This window comes from Chiloscyllium punctatum, chromosome 51, assembly GCF_047496795.1.
Source record: "Chiloscyllium punctatum isolate Juve2018m chromosome 51, sChiPun1.3, whole genome shotgun sequence".
In the NCBI taxonomy this organism is placed as follows: Eukaryota; Metazoa; Chordata; class Chondrichthyes; order Orectolobiformes; family Hemiscylliidae; genus Chiloscyllium; species Chiloscyllium punctatum.
In genome coordinates this window covers 45865285-45891168 of record NC_092789.1, presented here as the reverse complement: position 1 = coordinate 45891168, position 25884 = coordinate 45865285, and positions in this window count along the sequence as shown.

Sequence of the window (25884 nt, the reverse complement as noted above, 5' to 3'; positions counted from 1 at the left end):
TAGAAATGACCCTGGTGCTGTGAGGCAGCAGATGCTAAACACTGAGCCACCATGCTGCCCAATACTGACACACGCTGGGATCCCCTCTAAATAATGACATGCTCCCCGGACACACCTGAATACCGTCACATTGTGCCGGAACTCCACTGTAAATATTTCATACTTCCCAGGACCCCCTGTAAATGCTGAAAACACCCCAGGAAATTCCGTGTGCATAATGACTACCATGCTATTACCGACAATCTCCCTGGGAACACACTGAACATACCGCTACTCTCCCCTAGACCACCCACATAAATTTCGATGGTGTCCCCCTCAGCCCCACTGTAAATACTTACATTCCACACAGGATCTACCTATAAATACCGACAGTCTCCTCTGAAACCCCCTGTAAGTAATAACACACTGCCTGCCAGTCCCTTGCTAATGCCGATACTCTCCCGGAGCTTACCCCCCAAACACCCACCCCCCCGTAAAAACTGACACACTCGCGAGAAGACCCACTCCCTGGGAACCCCTGCACATGCTGACACTCTTCTCAGAAACACCCTGTAAATACCAGCACACTCCCCGGGACACAGAGCTTACATGCCATCGCGCTCCCCGGACACCCCGTAATCACTGACACTCTCCAGGACGCCCCGCTAAATACCAAAGCACTCACCAGGAGACCCTGGATACACCGACACACTGGTCAGAACACACCTGTGAATATTGGCACACTTCCAAGAATCCTTCTGTAAATATTGACAGGATCCCCAGGGATCCCCATTAAAATGTGATACACTCTCGTCCCACTCTGTCTCATTCTCTCTCTCTAAGACACCTCTCTCTCTGTCTTTCTCTTCCATCCTCCCCGTCCCTATTTCACTCTTTAACTCCCCACTTTCTGTCTCTCAAACCCACTCACACACTCTCACTCGACGACGTCCCACTCTCTCTCCCGACACCACCCCAATCTCTCCCTACGCTCTCTCTCTACTCCATTCTCTTTACCCCCTTCTCTCGCTACAAACATCTCCCACTCTCCCCTTCTCTCTTGCTGTACCCGTCCCACTGTCTCTACCATCCTGCAAATCTCTCTGTCCACACCCTTCCACTCTGCCTCTCTCTACACCCTCCCTCTGTTTCTCTCCCCACTCCCACTCTCTCATTGTCTCCCCACTCCAACTCTCACTCTGTCGGTATACTCCCCTATCTCTCCCCACTTCCACCCTCTCTCTACACGCTCCCACCCTCTCTCTTCCCCACCAATCTCTCTCTACGCCCTCTCACTCTCAATCGCTGTACCCCCACCCACACTCTCTGCCACCTCCTACTCTCGCTCTCTAAAACCTCCCTTTCTCTTTCCCGTCTCACACTCTATATCCTCTCTCTCTATACCCCCGACTCTCTCTCCACTGAAATATTTCCCATTCTCACTATCTCTCTTTCTATACCCCGTTCCATTCTCTCTTCCCTCCTCCAATTCTCTTGCTACCCTTGTCACAATCTGCCTCTCTCTACCCCCAGTCTCTCCACACCTCCCAATCTCTCTCTGCACCTCCCCACTCTCTCTAAATCCCTACTACATCCTCTCTACGACCCTCCAACTCTACCTCAGTAACCTATTCCCTCTCTACCCTCCTACCCCGCTTCCTGCATCCCACTCTTTCCATCTTCCTCCCTCCCACACTCTCTCTCCTCCGTCCTCGCACTCTGTCTCTATCTACTCCTTCGCACTCTCTCTACCACACCAACTCTCTCTCTTTCTCTCTCTATCCCACTCCATCTATGTCTCCCTACTCCCTTACTCTGTCATATTCTCAATCTTCCCTGCTCCCATTCTCTCTGTCAAACCCCTCTCTCTACCACATTCTCCCCTCTCACTTTACCCCTTCCCACTCTGTCACTCCACCCCCTCCAATTTTCTCAGCCCTCTCCATCTCTCTCTCTCAGTCTCTCTAACCCGGTCCCTTTCACTCTTTCTCCTACCCTCTGTCTCCCTCCCTGTCCATCTGACAGAATATCACTTCCTCCCTCTCTATCTGACACACAGTCTCTCGCTGGTCCTTCCCTCTCCCTCTGCTCCAGAGAGGGGGGGGGGGCGAGTGGATGTTGGGGGGTGGTAGCGAGTTTAGAGGGATATGGGGGTTGGGAGGAGGGAGAAAAAGGAGGAGAGATGGAAAGGCGGGATGTAGACAGAGGTAGCAGGAGAGTGAAAGAGAAATAGAGGGAGGGTGGGGCAAGAGAAACCGAAAAGAAGAAGAGCAGAGAAAGAGAGAGATTGAGGAGAAAGAGAGAGACAGAAATGAGGAGGAGAAAGATGGGGAGAGGAAATGGGGAAAGCGTTCAAGAGAGGGAGTGAGGGGGAGGAGTGAGAGTGAGGGTTTGAAGTGAGCGACAAAGAGAAGGATGCGATTGAGTGGAGATGGAGGAAACGCAGTCGAGAGAACCAAGACTTGGAGCTGAGTCTGTCTCTCTCCTTCTCAGCTTCTCAACACAAAGACAAACAAGAACATCATTGACTGTGCTGCTCGTCACATTTAATGAACATTTTTATTGTTTCCAAACTGAAGTAATTGATACAGTCAGTGCGATGGTGCCTTTTCTCACTGGCCACTGAGTTGTGAGAAACATTAAAATAAGTCTCCGTGTCCCTTTAACCACACCCCGCCCCCCACCCTTGGGATAAGGATGGAGAAACCAATGCTACCCTCCGTCTGTTATAATAAGGACAGGCTGCTCCATCGCTGAAACACTGAACTGAAATGATAAAATCCCGGATGGATTGATTAATGAGTGAATATACTTGATTGGTTAATTTGGGTGAAGGGATATTTCAGCACATTCTTCAGTTGCTGTCTGAACTTAGTCTGGGTCACGGCATAAATCGCTGTGTTTGTGCAGCAACTGAAGAGCTGCAGCATGAAGCCCAATTCCTGAACGAAAGGATGGGGAATCACAGGAGTATCCACAATCCAATACATTCGGTTCCAGATAGAATACATCATTAATGTTGACCATAACAGGATGAAATTGGCGGAGATCACAAACAGTAAAATGATGGAAATCTTTCGGTTTTTCATTTCAGTGTCAGACTGAGCGTCCCCATTGGTGTGAACCCGGAGTCTCCTACGGGCTCTGCTGGTGAATAAAATGCGTCTGACAGTAAACACATTGAGCAGCAGAATCAGGAGAAATGGGAGAGCCGGGGTTAGAATGTGGTGGAGGAACTCAGTTGTGACCCAGAAACGGGAGGACTGAGCGCCGTCTATTGCAACACAAAACCAGGGGTTATTTCCCAGCCGATACCGAGTGGTGAGCAAAAAATACCAGAAAATGTTCTTTGAGCAGCTCAGCACAGCCACTGCTCCCAGAACCACAGCCGACGTTTTCTCACGGCAATATTTACTTTTCAGCTTTTGGCAACAAATGGCCACAAACCGATCAAAGGTGAAAGTGACGGTGAACCAGACAGAGCAGTCAGTGGCTGCATAAAGCAGGACGGCGTGGACATTACACACAGGGATGGAGTACAGGAAATAAAACTTTGTCCGATAAGCAATGGGAATGTGTCTCAAGACCAGGTCGAGGATAATAACCAGTAGATCCGCCGCTGCCATAGACCCCAAGTAACGTCTGACACATGGAGACAATCCACTATCTTTACACAGGAAGACGTAGATCGTCACTATGTTAACTGTGAGGAAGGAAAAGAAATATATTATCCATCTGCCTGGAGGCAAAGTCACCAGTTTGATTGAAGAGTCAGTGAGACTTTTCAAATGTGTCACTGCATTCAGAGATTAACAAAAATAATTGGAGCTGAAATAACAAATGGGAAGGTCTGTATTATGGACAAAAATGTGTCAGAGACACATGAAACCCTCCCTTCCAAAACACACAGAGGCACATCCATAAGAACAGGTGGTTTCCAGAACATTCCGACACACTCGTTCACTCCAGAGCAGACCCAAATCACTGGTTCGAGATCCTAATACCGAGGTTAAAAACGGTGTTGTCCTCAGGGATTCTCTCTCAGTTCCTTGAAAACAAACGGAGGTTGGAAATTTCTGTCTTTCATCGAAACTGTATTTGATCCAAGTGAAAAAATGGAAATACAATGAAAACGTATTCACATCTTTAACTGTCGGAGAGGACTTTGGAACAGAGTCTCCTTCTCTCTGGAACGGGATCTTATCTTTTGTTCAATTCACTGACGTTCGGCGGTTCACAAATAATGTCAGAGATGGAATGGTCCAGAGAATGTCGGTTCTAGAATGTACGGGGAGAAAGTGAGGACTGCAGATGCTGGAGACCAGAGTTGAAAAGTGTGGTGCTGGAAAAGCGCAGCAGGCCAGGCAGCATCCCAGGAGCAGGAGAATCGACATTTCGGGCATAAGCCCTTCTTTATACTTATGACCGAAACGTCGATTCTACTGCTCATCGGATGCTGCCTGGCCTGCTGTGCTTTTCAAGCACCACACGTTTCTACTATAGAATGTACGGTACAGAATGATCTGGGGATGTGTATTATAGAATGTTGGGTACAGTATATTCCCGACCATCCCGATGGTCGGGTAGAGAATGTTCTGGGTCATGTCAGTTATGGAATGTTGGATACAGAATTTTCCAAGGGAATATCGGTTATAGAATGTGGTGTACAGAATGTCCTAGCAGTGTCATTTATAAATGTTGGGTAGAGAACATTGCTTGAAATCTATCAGTGGCGACACCGTCACGATTCCTGACCTTTTCCTCTGCTGCATCAATGACTAAATCGGTGCCACCTCATGATCCCAAAAAGAGGATGAACAGTTCTTCAACTTCGTTAACACATTCCACCCTGTTCTTAAGGTCACTTGGATCAATTCACTCACCTCACTCTCCTTCATGGACCTCTCCATCTTCATCTCTGGTGACTGACTAACCACGGACATCTACTGCAAGCCCACCGATTCCCAGAGCTACCTGTACTATATCTCCTTCCATACTGTCTACTGTAAAAACGCCATTCCTTTTTCCCAATTCCTCTTCCTCCTCCTCACACGCTTCCAGGTTCACTAATTTCACATCACATAATCTCAAATTGACTCCTTCTTCCTTGACCACAAATACCTTTCCCACGTGGTCGACGATGCCATCCAACGCATCTCCTCCATTTCCCATACCTCCCCACTTGAACACCACCGCTCCCAATGAAATCGGGACAGAAACCCACAGTCTACACCTTCCAGCTCACCAACCAGCAGATACTACGCCTCATACTAAACCACTTCCACCACCTACAAACCCCACCACTCGAGATATATTTTCTCCGTGAAGCTATTAGTGTTCCCTAGACCACATTCCCTCCATGACTCTCTTGTCAGATCCACGCAAATCCACCATTCCACACCCCATCCCCAACACCTTCCCCTGCCAACGCAGGAAGTGCAAAACATGCGCCATCAACTCTCCCCTCACCTTTGTCCAAGGCCACAACGGATCCTTCCACATCGGACAGAAATTTACCTGAACTTCAGCAAATCGCATTCACTGCAGAAGTTGCACCCAAATTGGTCTCCTGTACATCCGGGCGACAGGATGCCATCTTCTGAATCCTTCCAGCTAAAATCTCTGGGAAACCCGCACTAACTAACTCCATCGCCCCGTGGCTGAACACTTTAACTCTCCCTCCCACTCCATCAATGACATTGAGGTCCTCGGCCTCCTCCAATCACCAACTCCGAACCACCCGACCCCTGGAGGAAGAACTTCTTTGGGACCCTGCAACCACATGCGTTCAATGTGGATTTCAACAGATTCCTCATTTCACCACCCCCTGGATTTATCCTAGATCCAACCCTACAAATTGCACCGCCCTCCTAACTTGTCGATCACCTTTCCCATCTATCTGCTCAATCTTCCTCTCCGACCTGTCACCAAAACTCCCACATTCATTGTCTATCTTATTCACATCTACCTTCTCCCCAACGCCACTCCCTCCCATTTATACACTAACACCACGACCCGCAAGCACTAATCCTGATTATGGGGTTATGCCACAAACGTCAATTCTGCTGCTCCTCGGATACCACCTGACCTGCTGTGCGGTTCCATCGTCATACTCACAGAATGAGACCTGATGGATAATAATTCATGAAGCCCCATTACCACCCCGGGTAGACCCTGTCACACCGTCACCGTGGAATATATTTAGGAAAGGAGTTACACTGGAATTACACAATATTGATTTTAGCATCCGGGAAATCTCATGGTAACAGGTCAAAGTTAGTCAAGAAAATCGCCTGATGATGTACATCTACATGATGTACATGTACATAATGCAAGGTAGACATGCAGGGGCCTGACAGAACACAGCAGGCCAGGCAGCATCAGGAAATGAAGTTAATGTTTCGGGTGTAATACGTCCTCAGGACTTGACTCACCATTGAAACACGAATAAAGACTCTCCATTGTTCCCTGCATAGAAAAGGTTAAAATGGTGAAAATCAAATCTAGGCGAAAAAGTACCTCCAGTCATTAGGAGACTCGACGTTTGAAACGGAGGAACTCAGTTCTGACACGCTTATATGAGGATACATGATCTTAGCAGCTACTTGTCGAATTATTTCTGTACCTTTTACGTCTTAAAAAGATCACCGATTCTTCCTGTAAACTCCAGTAGAATTTATTAATCTCAATATTCCCAGATGATAAACAAGTCATCCCAAGAATCAAATCGGTAAATAATCTCGAAACAAATGCTCAAATGCAATGATAAGCATTTTCATAAAGTCACACTCTTCCTGTTCACAGTCTTTTGTTTTCTTTTACAATATCAGCTCTTGTATTTCATTCCTCTGGAGTCTTCAGTAAACTGTACATTTGATTTATTTGATATCGTTCCACAAATGCACTGCACAAATACTGGTGCCTGGTGATTAATATCAGAACAACCATCTCTCTTCACTTCCCCTGCTTTCTCTATTTTTGTTCAAAGCCATGTCTAGATTCTCACACCACTGCAATTGATTATATTCTGTTTCCAAACCAAGTCCAACTCAATGACATTATATTTGGTTCTGATGCACCTTGAGCCATAAAGATCTCCAGCTCAAAATACGCACTTCAGCCTCCTCTGTCAAAGGACAGAATGGAATCTACGAAGTGCAATTTTCTATTCACAAACACAGATTGCTTTATTTTCCTTATGAATGCATGTTTTCTGAACAGCAACTCTTTTCTCCAGATCTTGTCCTCTTCAAATTTCCAAAATGATTTGATGATTATGAAAACAATAGGTATTTTTCCAGTGTTCATATCATTTTATTTTCTATAAGATTTACAACTCTTCAATCATCTGCTGAATCGATCGTGTCCTCTGAGGATAGAATGACCCTGGTCATTCCCTCTCCTATTTCCACAAATGTTTCCCACATCCTCTGCAATGCCTTCTACCCAGATTGGCTACATATTAGGTTTATTGTGAGAGAAAATGTGTTAACTTGAAAGGAGTTAAATGAAGCTGTTTGTTCAGTGACTGTAATGAATGTTAGTCTCCAGGATTCAAAACGTGTCGCTAGAGGATTTATCACTCTTATTAATAAGCGACTGCACTCGATGTGTTACTCCATAGTATGATCGTGGGCATCACCTCCGACACGAACAGGTATCAGCAGCTGCAGAGCAAGGGAGACAAGAGATCAGAATCTTAAAGTTTCAGACTGGCACGTTATCACAATGGAACAGAATCTGAGATCAATAGACTGGAATGTTCCACCAATATACAGGAGTTTACCTTTGGGTCTTTACTGGCTTTTTGGTGATGGAATACCATTATCCTATCGGCTCTGGGCTGCATTTTGGGTGATCCAAGCTGGATACTTTCCTATCCTCGCTCTCGTTGGTGTTCCTGGTGAGTCTCTCTATCCGACCATGAACTCTAATTAACTTGTTGCTTTGAATTACTGTCCTATGTATTTAAGTTCAGAAAAGATTGACACAGCTGTAATCATTTCCAGTTATGAACTGTATTTCTTATCAAACAAGTTTAAACCTGAAACCAAAGGAGGAAGCAATCTGTTCACAGCCTCCATGAGTAACCTTGCCCTGAATTGACTTCTGTCTCCATGTTTACCCCAGCAATAACACTGTTCATCATTAACTGCACAATATCCCTTGTTTCCATCTCAGTCTCACTCCAGCTGGTTACTTATCGGTACATATTTCCTACGCAATTTGTATTCCAGTACTTTTCCCTCACCAGTTCTAATAGTAAAAATTCAACAGGGAACTTTGCTTGCTGTTCTGCCAACAGATGTCTTTTTCTTGGGACACCACAGGATTGTAGTGATATCGACTTCGGAAAGCAAAAATGTCATTGGCTTTGACGTGTCCTCTGGAATAGGAGAAGGTGAAGACTGCAGATGCTTAAGTTGAGAGTCAAAGAGTTTGTTTTTGGATATTCACAGCCGGTCAAGGAGCATCCGAGGACACCCGAACAAAGTGCTTATGCTGTAAACGTCGATTCTGCTGCCTCTCTGATGCTTCCTGACCGGCTGTGCATTTCCATCACCACACTCTTGTCCTCCACAATAGATGAGCAAGCCTCCCAACTCAGGGAATTACAGGACTGACAAGGACAGCTGTTCTTTCCAATGTTGCCCAAATATCTGAAACGATTACTGAAAAGAAAGATGAGTCCTTTTCCTCGGCCTTAACATTTTGTCCAGAAAATTGTTTCCACTTCCGTACATGTGCATTACCCTGTTCAAGTGAATTCCTTTCCCTCTGTTTCTTTGTCTGAGTGTGGTGTTTACCTCAACAGGCACCACCTGTGTTAGAGAAGCTGAACTTCAGTACGAGCTACACTGTCAAATACTTCTATGGAAAGTGGAAATTTCCAATTTTCAAATCTGAAAGTGTTTCTTAAGAAAGGGAAATGAACAAAAAGGTACAAAATTAAGGAAAGACGATTGGTTTGCGAAGTAGCGAATGGGCATCCTCTGTATTTTTGAAACGTAATTCAGTTTCTCCATCAGAAATGTTGTGTCGGTGTGGTGCATGTTTTCGTCGCCGTTGTGTTTGAGCTGCGGCATAGCTTCAATCAGGAGCTGCAAAGTCTGTGAAATCTAAGCGAAGACTTCAGAGAGGAAACGCTCGGAAAAGAAATAGGAGGAAGATGGTGGGGTAGTTGAGGAGGTGAGGCAGTTTGTGCTCACCTGATAAATCCTGACTGTTGCAGGAAACGTTTCCCATCAAATTGGAAAAGCAGAGTGAGGCAAGCCTGGTTCAAAGAGGTGGTGGCGTCAGAGCTGGGTCACCACTTCCAGCTAAATATTCAGTGTCAGACCAAGTTGAGGGCTGTGCTTCCTGTGGCCATTACCGTCACAGTTGTATTGAATTTCTATGATTTGGAACTTCCCAGGCAGACATGGGTTTGATTTCCGACAACTCCCAGGATGCAATCCATCGATGTATCCATTAGGTCATCAGGTTACCTGCTGCAGGGTAGCAGCATGCATTGTTTCGGTAATTATGGATGGAGAAGAGAAAATCACCGAGCAGTACCAGTGAACTGAGTAACTTGTATTAGGTTTAACATGTCCATGGATTGTGTGCGTTATTGGCTGGGCCAGCGTTTATTTTCTATCCAAAGTTGCCTGGAAAAAAAATGGCAGTCGGCTCTTTGTTGGTCTGCTGCCGTCTAGTTGGTGTAGATTGAAACATAATACCATTCAGTGGGGCGGTTGTGTGTGGGGGGAGAGGTGTTGCAGGATTTGGAGAAACCCTGAAGGAACAATGATATGTTGATATATTTCCAAGTCAAGATGACAAGTGGCTTGGAGGAGACCTCGTAAATGATGGTGTTCCGATGTGTCTACTGCACTCATCTTTTCGGACGGATGTGTTTGTAGTTTTAGAAGATGCTGTCTTAGGAACATTCCTGACTTTCAACAGAGGACATGATAGATTCCACAAGACGTACTTGCAAATAATTAGATGAAGTTAGTATTGATGAAAAGGAGATCATCCAGAAAGTAATTGTACAGGGAGTTCCACAGGGACTACGAGCTGAAGTGGGCATTTGGCCCTTCCATTCTGATATTCAATATGATTACGACTGATTGAAACCGAGTGCCTGGCGCTGTGAGGCAGCAGTACTCACTGAAATACACTGTCACATTCGCACATCACCCCGTGTTCACTTACCTACATTGTCCCGTTCACCCATCACTCCTACACTCACTGATCGACACTATCACATTCACTCATGACCCCTGTACTCCCTGAGGTAAAAACAATGACTGCAGATGCTGGAAACCTGTACTCACTGACCTACACTGTCCCATTCAGCGATCACCTCAACACTCACTGACCTACACAATCCTATTCACACAACACGCCTGATATTCACCTTGCTACACTCTTCCATTCACCCATCAACCCTGTGCTCACTTACCTACGCTGTGCCATTTACTCATTACTCGACACAATGTGCTCAATGACTTTCCCTGCCCCAATAACCCATCATCCATGGGCTCACTGACCTAAACTTTTCCAATCGCCCAACACTCCCGTTAACCACTGACATACAAGGTCCTGTTCACTCATCCCCCTGTATTCATCAACTGATAATGTCCATTTCACACATCACTCCCAGTATCACTGACCGAGACTGTTCCGTTTACCCATGATCCCTGTACTAACTGACCTACAGTGTCCTGTTCACTCATAACCCCGTGCTCACTGATCTACCCTGACCCATTCACCCAACAATCATGTACTTACTGGCCTAAACTGTCTCAATCACCCATCATTCTTTGTTAGCACTGACTTACACTGTTCCATTCACATATCATCCGAATAATCACTTACCTACACCATCCCATTCACCCATCACATCTGCATTCACTGACTTACACTCTTCCATTCACCCATCACCCCTTTACAATACTGCCCCGTTCACTGATCTCCACTGTACACACTGACTGGCACTGTCCAAGTCGTCCATCATCCCGGTACACACGGACCTACCCTGTCCCATTCACCCATCTTTCATATACTCGGTGATATATACTGCCCCATTCGCCCAAAACTGCGATGTCTATTAACCTGCACTGACTTCTGCTGCTCTAACACCTATTTTCATGTGATCATTCTTATGATGGTTCGTCTTTGGCATCACTTTTCAATTTAGTCTATTCCTCCAAATCCTTATTAATGTCTTCCTCAGCCCTTCTCCCTTTCAGCGCTGCCTAACGGGATGTTTGAAGCAAATGTGTTTCCTTCTGTTACCATCACTAAACTTGAATGCATCCTCTGTTAATTCAGTGGTGCCGTAGTGTTGCTTGTACTGTTATTTACTTCCCAGTCTATCACACTTGGTGCAAGTGTGACTTTTGTCTATGAAACTTGTTTGCTGGCTATCCTTTGAAAGTGAGTGTTGTCACTGTCAAGGTGATCATGTGTTTAACCAGATGAGGAAACTCCCACCCATCCCCATCGTCCCGGAACACACCCCTTGACGATTTGAGAAAAGAAAGGTGTCTAATCCGCAGCTCAGTCACTTTTACTTACTGATTGATCTACATGTGCTGGGAAATAGGACGAAGGGGAAGCTTATTTGATGAACAAAGGCAGGTAACTGAAAGAAGGTTTCATAATGATCGAAGAGGAATCTGTAAGACGATGACCCTTTCATGATTAAGAAAAGTAGTCAAGGTAAGTGCACAATAGAAAAAAAACCACACCAAATGATGAACACTGCTGGTAGGCAAGATAGCTGCAATTTGTTTTAACGATGCAGCATTTGACCGATTTGAAACAGATAAAGTTGGAGAAAACTGTTTGGAAAATAAATTGCCTGTAAATAACGAGAAATAGCATGAAGTGCTATGTGTAAATAAATAAAACAAAAGAGAGCAGCTGAATTCTTTTTGGGACATTTGGAGATTTCCAGTCAGGAAAAGTGAGAAAAAGCAGATAATGTCAACTAGCATTTTACATTGGTTATCACACTGGGTAGATAGAGTTTATCCCGGAAGTTTCGCATGTCTTATCGACAGGAAAGGTCTTGCAACAAGTCTTACCTTCAGAGTAAAGTCTTTAACAAAAAGAATGAAACTACATACAAACTATCCACCATGAGCTGGTGGTCTGATAATGGCATTTTGAAATAAATTGCCACAGAGATATTCCTGGCATTTTTGAAATATCTCCAAACTCTCAGGAGGATTCCAGTAGATTCATAGTTTCTGTGATGAATGGCTTCAAGGAAGCTTCAAGGAAGCAGGAAGCTACAGGTTAGGTAGAATTTCATCTATTGTTAGGAAATGTTTGAGATTATTAACGGGAAGAAAAATTAACAGGGGGACTTACAAAACCTCAATGATATCAAACAAATTAAAATCGTTATTGAAAAACGAAATCGTGTGTGACAAATTTGTTGTGTTGTTTGAGGATGTAGCAAGCAAGGTTATTAAAAGTTAACCGTTCGACCGTGTATTTAGATTAGATAAACCTTTGGTAAGCTATTATAGAAAACATTACTTGCACAAGTTATTACCTTTTTTTCCAGTGGTTAGTGATTTGTTAAGACACAAAAGGGTGAGTCTTGTTTAATATATCTCGACGAGGACAGAAGATATAACTGGTGATGCACCACAAGTATTTGCCCTTGGCTCGTCACTCGCTATATTAGTGGTTTGGAGACCAAATTAGAATGCAATCTATCAATATTTAGCGATGATGACGTAAATGGGTTAGATTGCATGGTGTGATAAAAATATAAGAAATTTGCATGGTGAAATAGATAGATGGAGCTCATTGTAAGGATATGTGAGGTCATGCAGTCGAGCAGAATACTCAAAAATAAACCATTGTTCAAGTGGAGAGAAATTCTAAAAAATAGAACAGCACAGAGAGTTATGCGTGTTGTTCTGAATTAAACACAAAAGGTTAAAATACAGGTGCATCAAGAAGTTTGACCATAACACTCGGCTACTTTTGTTGTCATTGCAAAATTTCTATCTATTCCTACGAATATTCACATCCAAATTGTTGATATAAATGACATAATCCAATGATCCTTACACCGATTCTTGATGCACAATTTTAGTGAAAAGCCTGCATTCCAAAAAGCAACACTCCATCACCATCCACCCTGCCAAACCCCACCCCAACCCCCGCCCCTTCCCTTCGAGCCAATTGCCTCCAGCTCTCCCTGGATTCCATGTAACCTAAACTTGTTAACCTGTTTACCATGTGTAACCAGTCGAACGCATTACTGGAGGCCATATAAGCAACATTCATTGCTGTGCCTTCACAAAAGTCTTTTTGATTTTTTCAAAAAACTCAATCATTTTCCTGAGAGTCGTGTTCACTGTCTCTAATCAGTCCTTGGCACTGCAAATACATATAAAACCTGATGCTAAGGAACCCCTCCAACACCTTACCCACCATGGCAATCAGGCTGACTGGTCTGCTGTTCCATGGCTTTTCACTACCAAATAACTCACCACCGTGTAGTTTCCTGGCATCTTGCCCAAGGTTATTCATGACACAAATTGCTCGCAAAGGGCTCAATAATAAATAATTACCCTCTAATATAGTACTGGGGCACAGAAGATCAGGTCCGAGGAGGTGAGCCGCCTTTATGAGTTTTAGAGACTTCTAGCACCTCCACTACTGTTATTTGGACACTTTTCAAGATATCACTATTTATTACCCGTTTATTTCATGTCCTTCTGCAAAGTAAATACTGACAAAAAATAGTCGTTCATAACTCCCCCATCTCCTGTGGTTCCACAAACGCAGCCTTGCAATACTTTAAGAGGCCCTGCTCTCCCTCATATCATTTTTATCACTGACATACTTGCAGAACCTTTTTGGATTTTCCAAGATCCTATTTGCCAAAAGTAGATCATGTTCCCATTTTGCCCTCCAATTTCCATCTCGAGTATTACACTATGGCCCTCAATGACTTCACTCGATCCCTACTGTCAATGCCTGTCTATGCTTCCTCCTTTTTCTTGAACCGAACCTCAATTTCGCTCGCCATTCAACATTCCCTGCACCGACCAGCATTGCACTTCTCACCAACACTGACATACTGTCGCTGGACTCTCATTATCACATGCTTGAAAGCTTTCGGCTTTCCAAATTCCCCTTCACCTGCGAAAAACCTTTCCCGATCAGCTTCTCAAAGTGCTTGCCTAAAATATACAAACTATATCTCACTCTATTTCCAACTTTAAAACTTATATCAGGTCTATTGTTCTCCATATATATTTTGAAAACTAAGACTTATTGTGTAACAGGGAAAAGAAGCTGAATGGCTTCATCATGTCGCTATGTAACAGGCCTGAGAGGCTGAAAGGACACCTCATGTCCCTCTGTAACAGATCTGAGAGGCTGAATGGCCTCCACCTGTCGATCTGTAACAGATCTGAGAGGATGAATGGCCTCCTCCAGTCCCTCTGTCACAGACTCGTTATGGAAACACAAACAACACATTGTACTCCAGGTGTCCTCTCAGTAACACATGGACAGCTGCAGTTACATGATCTCTGTGTTTTGAATGATTCCCTTTGAAATAATATGCCACTAATCCAGCTTTGCAGTTCATCAAGTGATAATAAGCGCAAGTGGGCTGAATGGCCTCTTCCTGTACCTCTGTACCAGGTACATGTGGATAGAATTGCTCCCTTTTGTTCCTGAGGAGCGGTCTCAATGCTCTGAATGGTATCTCAAGGTTTGAAAGGGTTTCATAACGGGGCACTTTAAAATTAGGAGCAGCATTATACAAAGTCAATGGGCAATAAACGTTGTTGCACGAGGGTATGGTATCTAGAAATTTCCCTTACAGACATTATAAGCAGTTTGTCTGTTATTTTATCTCTGTCTCTTTTATAAACAATCTGGAAGATACACAACCCTGCAAAGTTCTGGCAGTACTCCCACATACAAGATAGGAGAATTAATAAATTGGAACATTTATAGTCAGTCCCCCAGCAACCCTAATCTACAACAACCATGGTGAGTAAATGTTTCCTTTAATTGGTGTATTCATAATGAGGCAAAGAAGGGTTTACCTGAACCCGTTTGTTCAGTGACTGTGATTAATGTCAGTCTCCATCAACTCTAATTATCCCGCTGAAGAGGTTCTATTTTTAATGATGAATGGGCTCAGCCCACTGTGCTATCCCATAGTATGAGCGGGAGTATCGCTGACAGCACTACCAGAGATCAGTAGCTCCAGAGAAAGGGGAACGGGAGATCATAATCTTAAAACAATAGACGGGAATATCACGACAATGGACATATGTTTATTCAAATTAACATCAGTTTCTTCAGTTTGACAATTTTCTAAATATTATGATTGATGGTCACTATCATGGTTGATCCAATACGAACTTTACAGTATTCAGTATTTTTTCAATATCCTATCCCGACTGTAGTTAGTGTCCCTGCTAATCTCACTGCTCAGTTATCATTTGCATGAACGATGTGTAACTCTACTACTGTTTCTTTTTTACATTTAGTCTACTGTCCTTACGACTGTTTTTGTTCTTGCTGAGATTCTGAATCGAGATATTCACTCCACAAAGTTTTAATACCTGCATCAGTGAACATCTTCAGTCATTCTCTCCCTCTTTGCCTCTGGAAACATTTCTATTTTGACTGATTGAGCTTCAGCAAGGAACCACAGGAATCACTGCCCTTGTTATTTCAAAACGGGGATCATGGAGATCACTGTCTTCTCTCCTGGTTACAAACTAAATATCAGTCTGACTCCATTCAATCCCTGTCGACACTCTGTGGCTTAAACAGGTGAATTACAGCTGTAGTGATCCCTTTGGCTATGAGCTGATTCCTGACACTATCGCGAGAATATTCTTTACTGGCTCATCCCATCTGCTATTTGAACGTTGAGCAATGAAATACAGTCTTTATGATTTTAATCATAGGATACTGACACTTCCAGCTTCAAATCTGCAGAAGTTAATCTGAGTCGATACTCCATGGTTTATATCCAAATGCACGTCAACATCCAACCCATCCGAGATTCCAGCACACACTAATCTACATTGTTATCGGAACTCGCAATGTCTTAATATACTCAAGCATGTCCTCACATCTGTCCCTTAGTCTTTGTCGATTCCCGAAACCCCTGCCAGTTGTTCACATTTATACTGATTTCCTCCATGCACGTTCTCTCCCAAACAGTGACTTTCAAGTAGAACACGCATGCGTGCACAGACACACACACACACAAACAGACACACATATATATACACACCAACACACACACACACACAGACACACATAAATATATACACACCAACACACACACACACACACACAGACACACAAACTTCCCTTGTTCTCTTGCAATGGAGCTGCAGAGACATATGGGAGCCTTATTTACTGTTACTCACAACATGAGCTGCACATTTCCCCATGCAAAGCAGTAATCAACTGCAAGCATTGCAATAATGTACTGCCAAAGGTTTCTAAAGCTCCCCAAGCTGGGCAGGTAGCGCAGTTTACTAAGCAATGCCCCAGTAAACTCTGCTCAGCTGACAATGGTGGGCTATCACCTTGCCCCAGTTTATCGTGCCTGGGCTGATTCTGTGAAGCAGATTCAGAATTTGATGAAACCAACCATTTCAGCTGATCTGGCACTGCCTTTATTCAATGTTCTCCTGATTGCGATGGCACACTCGTGGTTTTTGTAGTGACAAGTGCCCAAGCACAGTGCAAAACTTTTTTTGTGGGAGCAGTAGAGGAACGTCATAGAAAACAAGAGTTTATAGATCATTGATTGCAGAGACAGAGCAAGACATACAAGGTGATGTCTGCACAGGAAGTGCACAAAGCGAGATCACGATTAGCAAGATCAACATTATTTGACGTTGCAGAGGTCCAATAGGCAGTCTCGTAATGGTAGGGAAGAAGCTGTTTTTGAACCGATTGGTGCGTATGCTCGAACTCCTGTATCTTCTGTCTGACAGCAGAGTTTGTAGGAGAGCATTAGCGGTGTGGGAGGGATCTTTGATGATGTTGACAGCATTGCAGCACCAACGGAAGCCATAAATGGAGTTTATAGATGTGGGTTCGCCTCCGTGATTGAATGGACTGTGCACACCATCTTCTGTAGTTTCCTACATTGCTGCACAGAGCAGCAGCCAGACCAGACCGTCATGCATCTGGACAGTATGATTTGAATGGTGCATCTGTAGAAATTATGAACATAAAAAAAACCTTCCTGAGCAGTCTGAGCAAGAAGAGGCTTGTTGTGTCTTCTTGGCTGTCGCTTCTAATTCGTAAGAGAAGGACATATTGTTGGTTTTCGTCACTGTTAAGAACTTGACACTCTCCACTCTCCCCACCTCATTTCCATTGATGTAGATGGGCGTGTTCACCTACATTCTTTCTGAATTAAATGATCTTTTTTTTTATATTGCCAACATTGAGAGAGAGGTTGTTATCATTTCATCACAACAACTTTCTGCTTTGGGATTCACTGTTATTTTATATCCAGCCAACAACGGTGGTGTCGTCTGCAAGTATGGTCTGTGCCAGTCCACTGAACGCTTGTGTTTGTTCCGGTCAGGGGATCGTGTATTCAGGAACATGAGGAAGCCAGTTGAGGAGTACTCAAAAACACCAGGCATGCCATTTGTAGCAGAGTGGCTCCTGACTGACTCCTGATGTTGAAAAGTCAGTAGAGCTGCTGGGGATGGTTTACTGGAGGTTGTGCTATGAGCTGCCTTACAATTGCAGGGAGACCTGAGGGTTTGGTGATCCAACTCTTGACGGAGCATGGGGACTGTAGTTCCAGCATCTGGGTCTACAACATGAACAACAAATGGAGCAAAGGCTGAAGTGAGAGGAATCTCTGAAACCACGGAGTGCCACATAGGCATAAAGATGTGCAGCACAGAAACAGATCTGTCGGTCCGACTCGTCCTTGTCGACTGGATGATTGATATTAATCTCCTTCCATATAGAACATAGAACATAGAACATTACAGCGCAGTACAGGCCTTTCGACCCTCGACTTTGCGCCGACCTGTCATACTAATCCGAAGCCCATCTAACCTACACTATTCCAATGTACGTCCATATGCCTGTCCAACGACGACTTAAATCTATTTAAAGTTGGAAAATCTACTAACGTTTCAGGCAAAGCATTCCATACCCTTACTAGTCTCTGAGTAAAAAAACTACCTCGGACATCTGTCTTATACCAATATCCCCTCACTTTAAAGTTGTGTCCCCTCGTGTTTGCCGTCCCCATACTTTGAAAAAGGCTCTCCCTGTCCACCCTATCTAACCCTCTGATTATCTTGTATGTCTCTGTTAAGTCTCCTCTCAACCTTCTTCTCTCTAACGAGAACAGCCTCAAGGCCCTCAGCCTTTCCTCGTAAGACATTCCTTCCATACCAGGCAGCATCCTAGTAAATGTCCTCTGCACCTTTTCCAAAGCTTCCACATCCTTCTTATAATGTGGTGACCAGAACTGTACACAATTCTCCAAGTCTGGCTATACCAGAGCTTTGTACAGCTGCAGCATAACCTCCTGGTTCCAGAACTCAATCCCTCTATTAATAAAGGCCAAAACACTGCATGCCTTCTTAACAACCCTGTCAATCTGGGTAGCAACTATCAGGGATCTGTGTACATCGACACCGAGATCACTCTGGTCATCTGCACTCTAAAGAATCTTACTATTAGCCCAGTACTTTGCATTCCGATTACTCCATCCAAAGTGTATCACATCACACTTGTCCACATTAAACTCCATTTGCCACATCTCAGCCCAGCTCTGAGTCCTATCTATGTCTCTCTGCAACCTACTGCATCCTTCGTCACTATCCACAACTCCACCGACCTTAGTGTCGTCCGCAAATTGACTAACTCACCCTTCTAAGCCCTCATCCCGGTCCTTTATAAAAATGACGAACAGCAGTGGACCCAATACCGACCCTTGCGGCATGCCGCTAGTAACTGGACACCAAGATGAACATGGTCCATCAACTACAACCCTCTGTTTTCTATCAGCAAGCCAATTACTGATCCAAACTGGTATGTCTCCCACAATCCCATTCCTCCCATTTTGTACAATAGCCTACTGTGGGGAACCTTATCGAACGCCTTGCTGAAATCTATATGCACCACATCAACCGATTTACTCTCATCTCCCTGTTTGGTCACTTTGTCAAAAAAGTCGAAATGATTCGTTAGGCACGACCTAGCCTTCACAAAACCGTGCTGACTGTCCCTGATCAGATTATTCTTATCTAGATTGGTTATATTTCCTATCTCTTTTAACCTTTTGCCAAAACGTTTCCAACAACTGAAGTGAGACTCACTGTTCTGTAATTACCAGGGTTGTCTCTACTATTCGGGACTATTCGGAGGCCTACAAAAATCTCCCAGCATGGTGACTTCTCGGTTCATGTTTCTAAACTCAGCCCATACTACCTCAGTGAACGAGTCCCCAAACATTCTTTCTACAACTGTAATATTGTCCCTGATCAACAATGCCACACCTCCCCCTCTTTTACCAGCTTCTCTGTTCTTACTGAAACATCTGAATCCCGGAACCTGCAACAGCCATTCCTGTCGCTGTTCTATCAATGTCTCCGTAATGGCCAAAACACCGAAGTCCCAGGTACCAACCCACGCTGCCAGTTCACCCAGTTTATTTTGGAATGCTCCTCACGTGGAAGTACACACACTTCAAACCAAGTTCCTGCTTGCCAGTATCAGATACTTGATTTTGGAACACCCTTCTCTCATCCTCGTCTATACCTGTCCTAAAATTTTGGTTCCCACCCCCCACTGTATTATCAAATCCACCTTCATGGCTTTAGCGAATTTCCAACCCAGGATATTGGTCCCCCGCTGGTTTAGATGACGATCATCCTGCTTGGAGAGGTCCCACCTACCCCAGAAAGAGCTCCAATTATCCAAAAACCCGAAACCCTCCCTCCTGCACCATCCCTGTAGTCACATGTTGAACTCCTTTCTCTCCTTATTCCTCACCTCACTAGCACGTGGCACAGGCAGCAAACCAGAGAAAACAACTCTGTTTGTCCTAGCTCTAAGCTTCCATCCTAGCTCCCTGAATTTTTGCCTCAAGTCCCCATCTCTCTTCCGACCTATGTCGTTGGTGCCAATGTGGACCACGACTTTGGGCTGGTCTCCCTTCCCCGGAAGGATCCCAAAAACACGATCAGAGACATCAAGGACCCTGGTACCCGAGAGGCAACACACCAACCGTGAGTCTATATCGTCCCCACAGAACCTCCGATCTGTCCTCCTAACTATCGAGTTCCCAATGACTACTGCTGTGCTCCTGTTCCTCCTTCCCTTCTGAGCAGCCGGTGCCTCACTGCTTTCCCCTGGTAAGTCATTCACCCAACAGTAAACAAAATGGTATACTTATTGTTGAGGGGAATGGCCACAGGGGATCTCTGCACTGCCTGCCGGTTCCCTTTATATCCTCTAACTGTCACCCATCTATCTTTTTCTTTTATCTGGGGAGTGACTACCTCTCTGTAAGTCCTGTCAATAACCTCCTTTGCCTCCCAAATGATCGGAAGTTCATCCAACTCCAGCTCCAGTTCCCTAACGCGGTTTTTGAGGAGCTGGTGGTGGGTGCACTTCCCACAGATATAGTCAGCAGGGACACTAGTGGTGACCCTTACTTCCCACATTTTGCAGGAGGAACATTCCACTGTCCTCAACCCCATTCCCAGTATTCTAACTGCCGAAGTGACTACTAAAAAAATGGATTAGGAAATAAACTAGTTTCCTTACCTTGTCAGTCTGGTTCCCACAACTGTTTTTGTAGGTTAGAGGAGGAGGATGGGTGGGAGGCATACATTTGGCCCATGTCTTTCTAAACATTTCGTATTCATGCACCCCTGCAGATGTTTCTGAAACGTTGTAATTGTCCCAGCCTCCAGGGTCCAGAGACTACTAATTCCTTGCACACGCCACTGTCTGGGTGAAAACATTGACTCTAAAAACTTTTACTTGTTTTTTTTGCTCTCACTTTAAATCTTTGCCCTCTAGGTTTGGACTCCTCCAGCCTTGGAGAAAGATTGTGAAAAATCATATTATCCATGCCGCTCATGATTTTAAATATTTCGATAACGTCATCCCTCAGCCCCTGACACCAGCGAAAACAGACCCAGCCTGTTCAGCCTCTTCCTGGAGCTCAAAATACAAAAACCGGCAATATCCTTGTAGCATTCTTAAAGAACCCTTTGAAGTTTCACAATCTTTTTTCTACAGCAGAGAGACGAGAACTAAATGCAGTATTACACATCTGCCTAAACCAATGTGCTGTACAGCTGCAATTCGACCTCCTAATTTCTTATGTCATGCCATGAAAAGTAAAGGTCAGCATATGAAACCCAGTCCTCACTAACCTATTTACAGTTGCTCTACTTTCATGCAACTGTCAACCTTCATTGCAAAGACTCTTTGTTCAGAAACACTGCACAGGATATTACGTATCATTGGACATGTCCTGCCCCGATTTGCCATTCCAAAATGCAGCACGTCACATTTATCTGAATAAATTCCATATACTACGCCTCAGTACATTGGCCCAACTGGTCAAGATCCGATCGTACTCTGAGGGAACCTTCTTTGCTGTATACTACACCTCCAATTTTGGTGATATCTGCAAATTTGCTCAGAATACATCCTACGCTTACACTAAAATCATTGTGACAAAAAGCAATGGCACAGAACATGTCCTTGTCATATCTTGCTTGTCACCGGCCTCCAGTCTGACAAACCCTTAACCATCTCCCTGTAACTACGATTTTGGAAACAGTTCTATATGCAATTGGCTCGTTCTGTCTTTATTCCATGTCATCTTTTTGTACTAACCAGACTCCCAGGCTGCACCATGTTGAACACCCCACTGAGGTCCACATAGACAACGTCAATTTCTGATTGTTTTTAGTGAAAGGGATCTGCTATATCCACCCGGGTTTTCCAAGAACAACTTCCCAACCTACAGTTTCCGCAGGAAGAGAGTGTTTGGGTATCCTGATAGAACAACGGGCTTGTCACTGAACGGTGTCACCTCTTTGAACGCGACCTGAAGCTTTACACCGAGGAGAGGCTGGTGCTGCCAGTTGTTGTTAGGGTCACAATTCCATTCAGCTTCTATGATTAGGAACGTTCCCGTCAGGAGTTGCTGACATAACCATCATCTACAAGTATGTCGACAACAATGACACCATTCGATGTTGGAAGATATGTATGGTGAATGAGGTGAATAAAATGTTTTGTCCCTCACTTGGGAGCTACCATGTGCCCTCACCTTCAAATACCTAGCGCATTCTCAGCTCCCTTCCCCAAAAGCCCACTCACGACTCATTTACCTCTCAGCCCCCCAAGCACAAGTCTCATTCCTGATGAAGGGCTGATGCCTGAAACGTCGATTCTCCTGCTCCTCCGAGGCTGTCCGCCCTGATATACTTTTCCAGCTCAACATTGTCGACGCTGATCTCCAGCATCTGCAGTCCTCACTTTCTCCTCGTTGCCAGATGTATCCTTGTTTTCCCAGTATAGCGACATTCCCGATAGTGTACATGGATTTGCGGCGTCCCCATGTCACTGGGGAGATGTAGAGGTTCCGAAGAAACTCTTACTCAATTAATGTTGCAGTGTGACCACTCGGAATACATCATGCGAGTGAATACCCCCTGTCCTCGCAGCAACCACAGCCTCTTCATTCAAAAGCGGTCAGACATTCCCATCGTCTTAGGGTATCCGTGCAGAAAAGAAAAATGGCCTCTCAGATAAAGCCGTCCCGGGATAACAGCACCAAACCATCTCCCCCTCACCAGTCCCCTCTGCCAAACAAAGGCATCAAAATATCCCGTGTGTCCTGAGAGCAATGCAGCCACTGGGGAACGTCATGAAACAAACAATCAAGGAGAAGGAACAACACTTGCGGTGTCTGAACGGGTCAGAGCAAAACATCCAGCACACAGTGAATCACTCAATCCTTTCATCTTTGTCCATTTGATTGACAAACTGCCTGTCATTCCTCCTAGATAAGAAATGACAGCTGAGCTGATACGTTATATTCTGCCTGCCGAACTGTTATCTATTGGCTGTCTCCGTATGGAGCCAACAGAGATGGGGAAAATTTAAATAAAAATCACTTCTCCGTGTTTACTGAAGGCAAAACAATGGATGCGAAGGTGAGAATTTTTTTTAAAAAGTGGGCATGTTTTGGCGCCGCATTCCTATTCCAGATAGGAGCTGTTTGCAGCGCTCAATTGGATTACGGTGAATAAATACCTTGGGCCTGATCAAGGCCCACCCTTGAATGTGGTGGGAGGCTTGGGAGGAAATTTCTGTTTCTTCCTCAGCCACTGTGGACGTTCCAGAAGAATGGAGGGTGGCGAAAGTTATTCTACTCTTTAAGAATGTTAATGTATAAAACGGAAATTTGAGGGAACAAATATACTGTAACTAGTGTCTGAAAGTACAATTTATGTAAGCAGGAAACTAAAATATCAAGAGAAGGCAGATTCTGTAAATGAATATAATCAGGTAAATTTATCAAGCCATACAATATGTCAGGATGAATACAGGCCATTCGGCCCAAACTTGTCAGATGTCCCTTAACTTGCGAACAGTTTTACCAATTTTGCAAGTACCATCAAAATTGACCTTGCTCTAATTTAGAGCTGAAAATGTGTTGCTGGAAATGTGCAGCAGGTCCGGCAGCATCCAAGGAGCAGGAGAGTCGACTTTTTCCTTCTCAGGAAAAAGGGCTTTTCCAGCAACACATTTTCAGCTCTGATCTCCAGCATCTGACGTCCTCTCTATCTCCTTGCTCTAATTTATACCATCAACTTGTGGAACAGTCGTCTCCTTTTCCATAACTATTGCAAAACTAATTCAATGATGGTCACTGGTACCAAAAGTGCTCCCAGTCGAACAGCTCAGTTACTTGCTCTGCCTTATTTCTGAAGTGCACATAAAGTTGATGGTTAGAATAGATCATCCATGGTCTTACCGAAAGGCAAGACAGGCATAAGGGGGCGAATGTCTGCATATGGCTGTGTGTGTTTTGTTGTGTTTATCTGTGTGCGTATCTGTGATTGCCTGTGCGTGTTTTTGTGTATTAATGTGCGTGTCTCGGCAGATGCATTTCTGAGCATTTGGATTTCTGTTGTTTTGGGGGTGAATCCATCGAAATTGGAATCAAAATGTCCGTCTTCACTCTCTTTCCGTCTGTCTCTTCCTATTGTGTTTAAAGTTTAAGTAATACTACCCGCTGCTGGCTGCCACACAACGCTGCTTTGTTTGGATAAAGAATCAAAGATAATGACACTCACACATTTGAATTAAGTTGGCTTTATTTTCAGAAGCGCTCGAATGTGTGCAGTGAAAAGTTTACAATGTTGTTGGTTATTCAGCCACATTCGGTACAATATACCTAAGAACAGATTCTTATGGATTTGGTACAAAATTGGAATAATAGCAAACGAGACTCCTGCAAAACGAAAAAAAAAATGAAAAAAGGCATGGATAATATTGACTGTCCACTCACCCCAGTCTCTGCCAGCACATAGTCTCCAGGCAACACCAAGCCCAATTTCTTGACCGGACTGGGCCCAGTCTCCAAATCACACCAGGCCCAGTCTCGATAACGCAACATGCCCACTCTCCAGACTGCACTGAACTCTGACTCCAGACCGCACCAGGCCTGATATCCAGACTGCACCAGTTCTAGACTCCAGACCACACCCGGCATAGTCTCCAGACTGATTTCATGGCCAAGTCTCCAAAGTACACTGGACTGTGTCTCCAGACCACATCACTCCAAGAATGCAGATCGCACCCAGCCCAGTTTGCAGACTGTTGCCAGGTCGAGTTTCCACGACTCACTAGGCTCAGTCTCCAGACTGCACTGATCCCAGTCTTCAGAGAGCACTGTGCCTAGTCTCCAGACCACACCAGGCCAAATCCACGAAACCTCACATGGCTACGTCTCCAGATCACTCCAGGCTGAATCTCCACTCTGCACTGAGCCCAGTTTCCAGACCGCATTGGTCCTCGTCTCCAGGCTGTGCTGGGCCCCGCCTCCATACTACAGCTGTCCAGGTTTCCAGACTGTGCCAGGCCCAACCTCCAGAGTGCATGAGGCCACGACTCCAGACTGAACCAGACCAAGTATTCAGAGCGCACCGGGCCCAGTCCCCAGATCACACTGAACCTTGTCCACAGACTGTATGGCACCCAGTGTCCAGATCACATCAGATAATGTCTTTAGATTGCACTAGGTCAAGTCCGCACTGCACCTATCCGAATCTTCAGACCACACTGGTCCTGGTCTCCAGACCACACTATGCCAAATCCCCAGACCGCACAAGGGCAAGTGTCCATACCACAAACTAGACCAAGCCACCAGAGCACACTGCTTTAAGTCTCCAGACCACACCAGGCCAATTCGCCAAATCACACTGGGCTGCATCTCCAGATTGCACCAGACAAGGTCTCCAGACCTCATCTGGCCAAGATTGCAGGTCACCTTGGGCCAAGCCCACAGACCGCATTCGGCCAAACCTCCAAATCACACTGGGCCGTGTCTCCAGCCCGCACTGGGCCACATATCCAGAGCAAAACAGGTCCAGTCGCTAGACTGCACCAAAACCAGTCCACAGACTGCTCCGGGCCCAGTCTCCTGGCCACACCAGGCTATGTCTCCAGACCACACCACACCAAGAATCCAGATTGCAAGAAGCCAAGTCTGCACATCTTACCGTGTCAATTGTCCTGATGGTATTGAACCCAGTCTCCGGATTGCACCAGTTCCAGTCTCTAGACTGGACCAGTCCCAGTCTCCGGGCGTGCTGG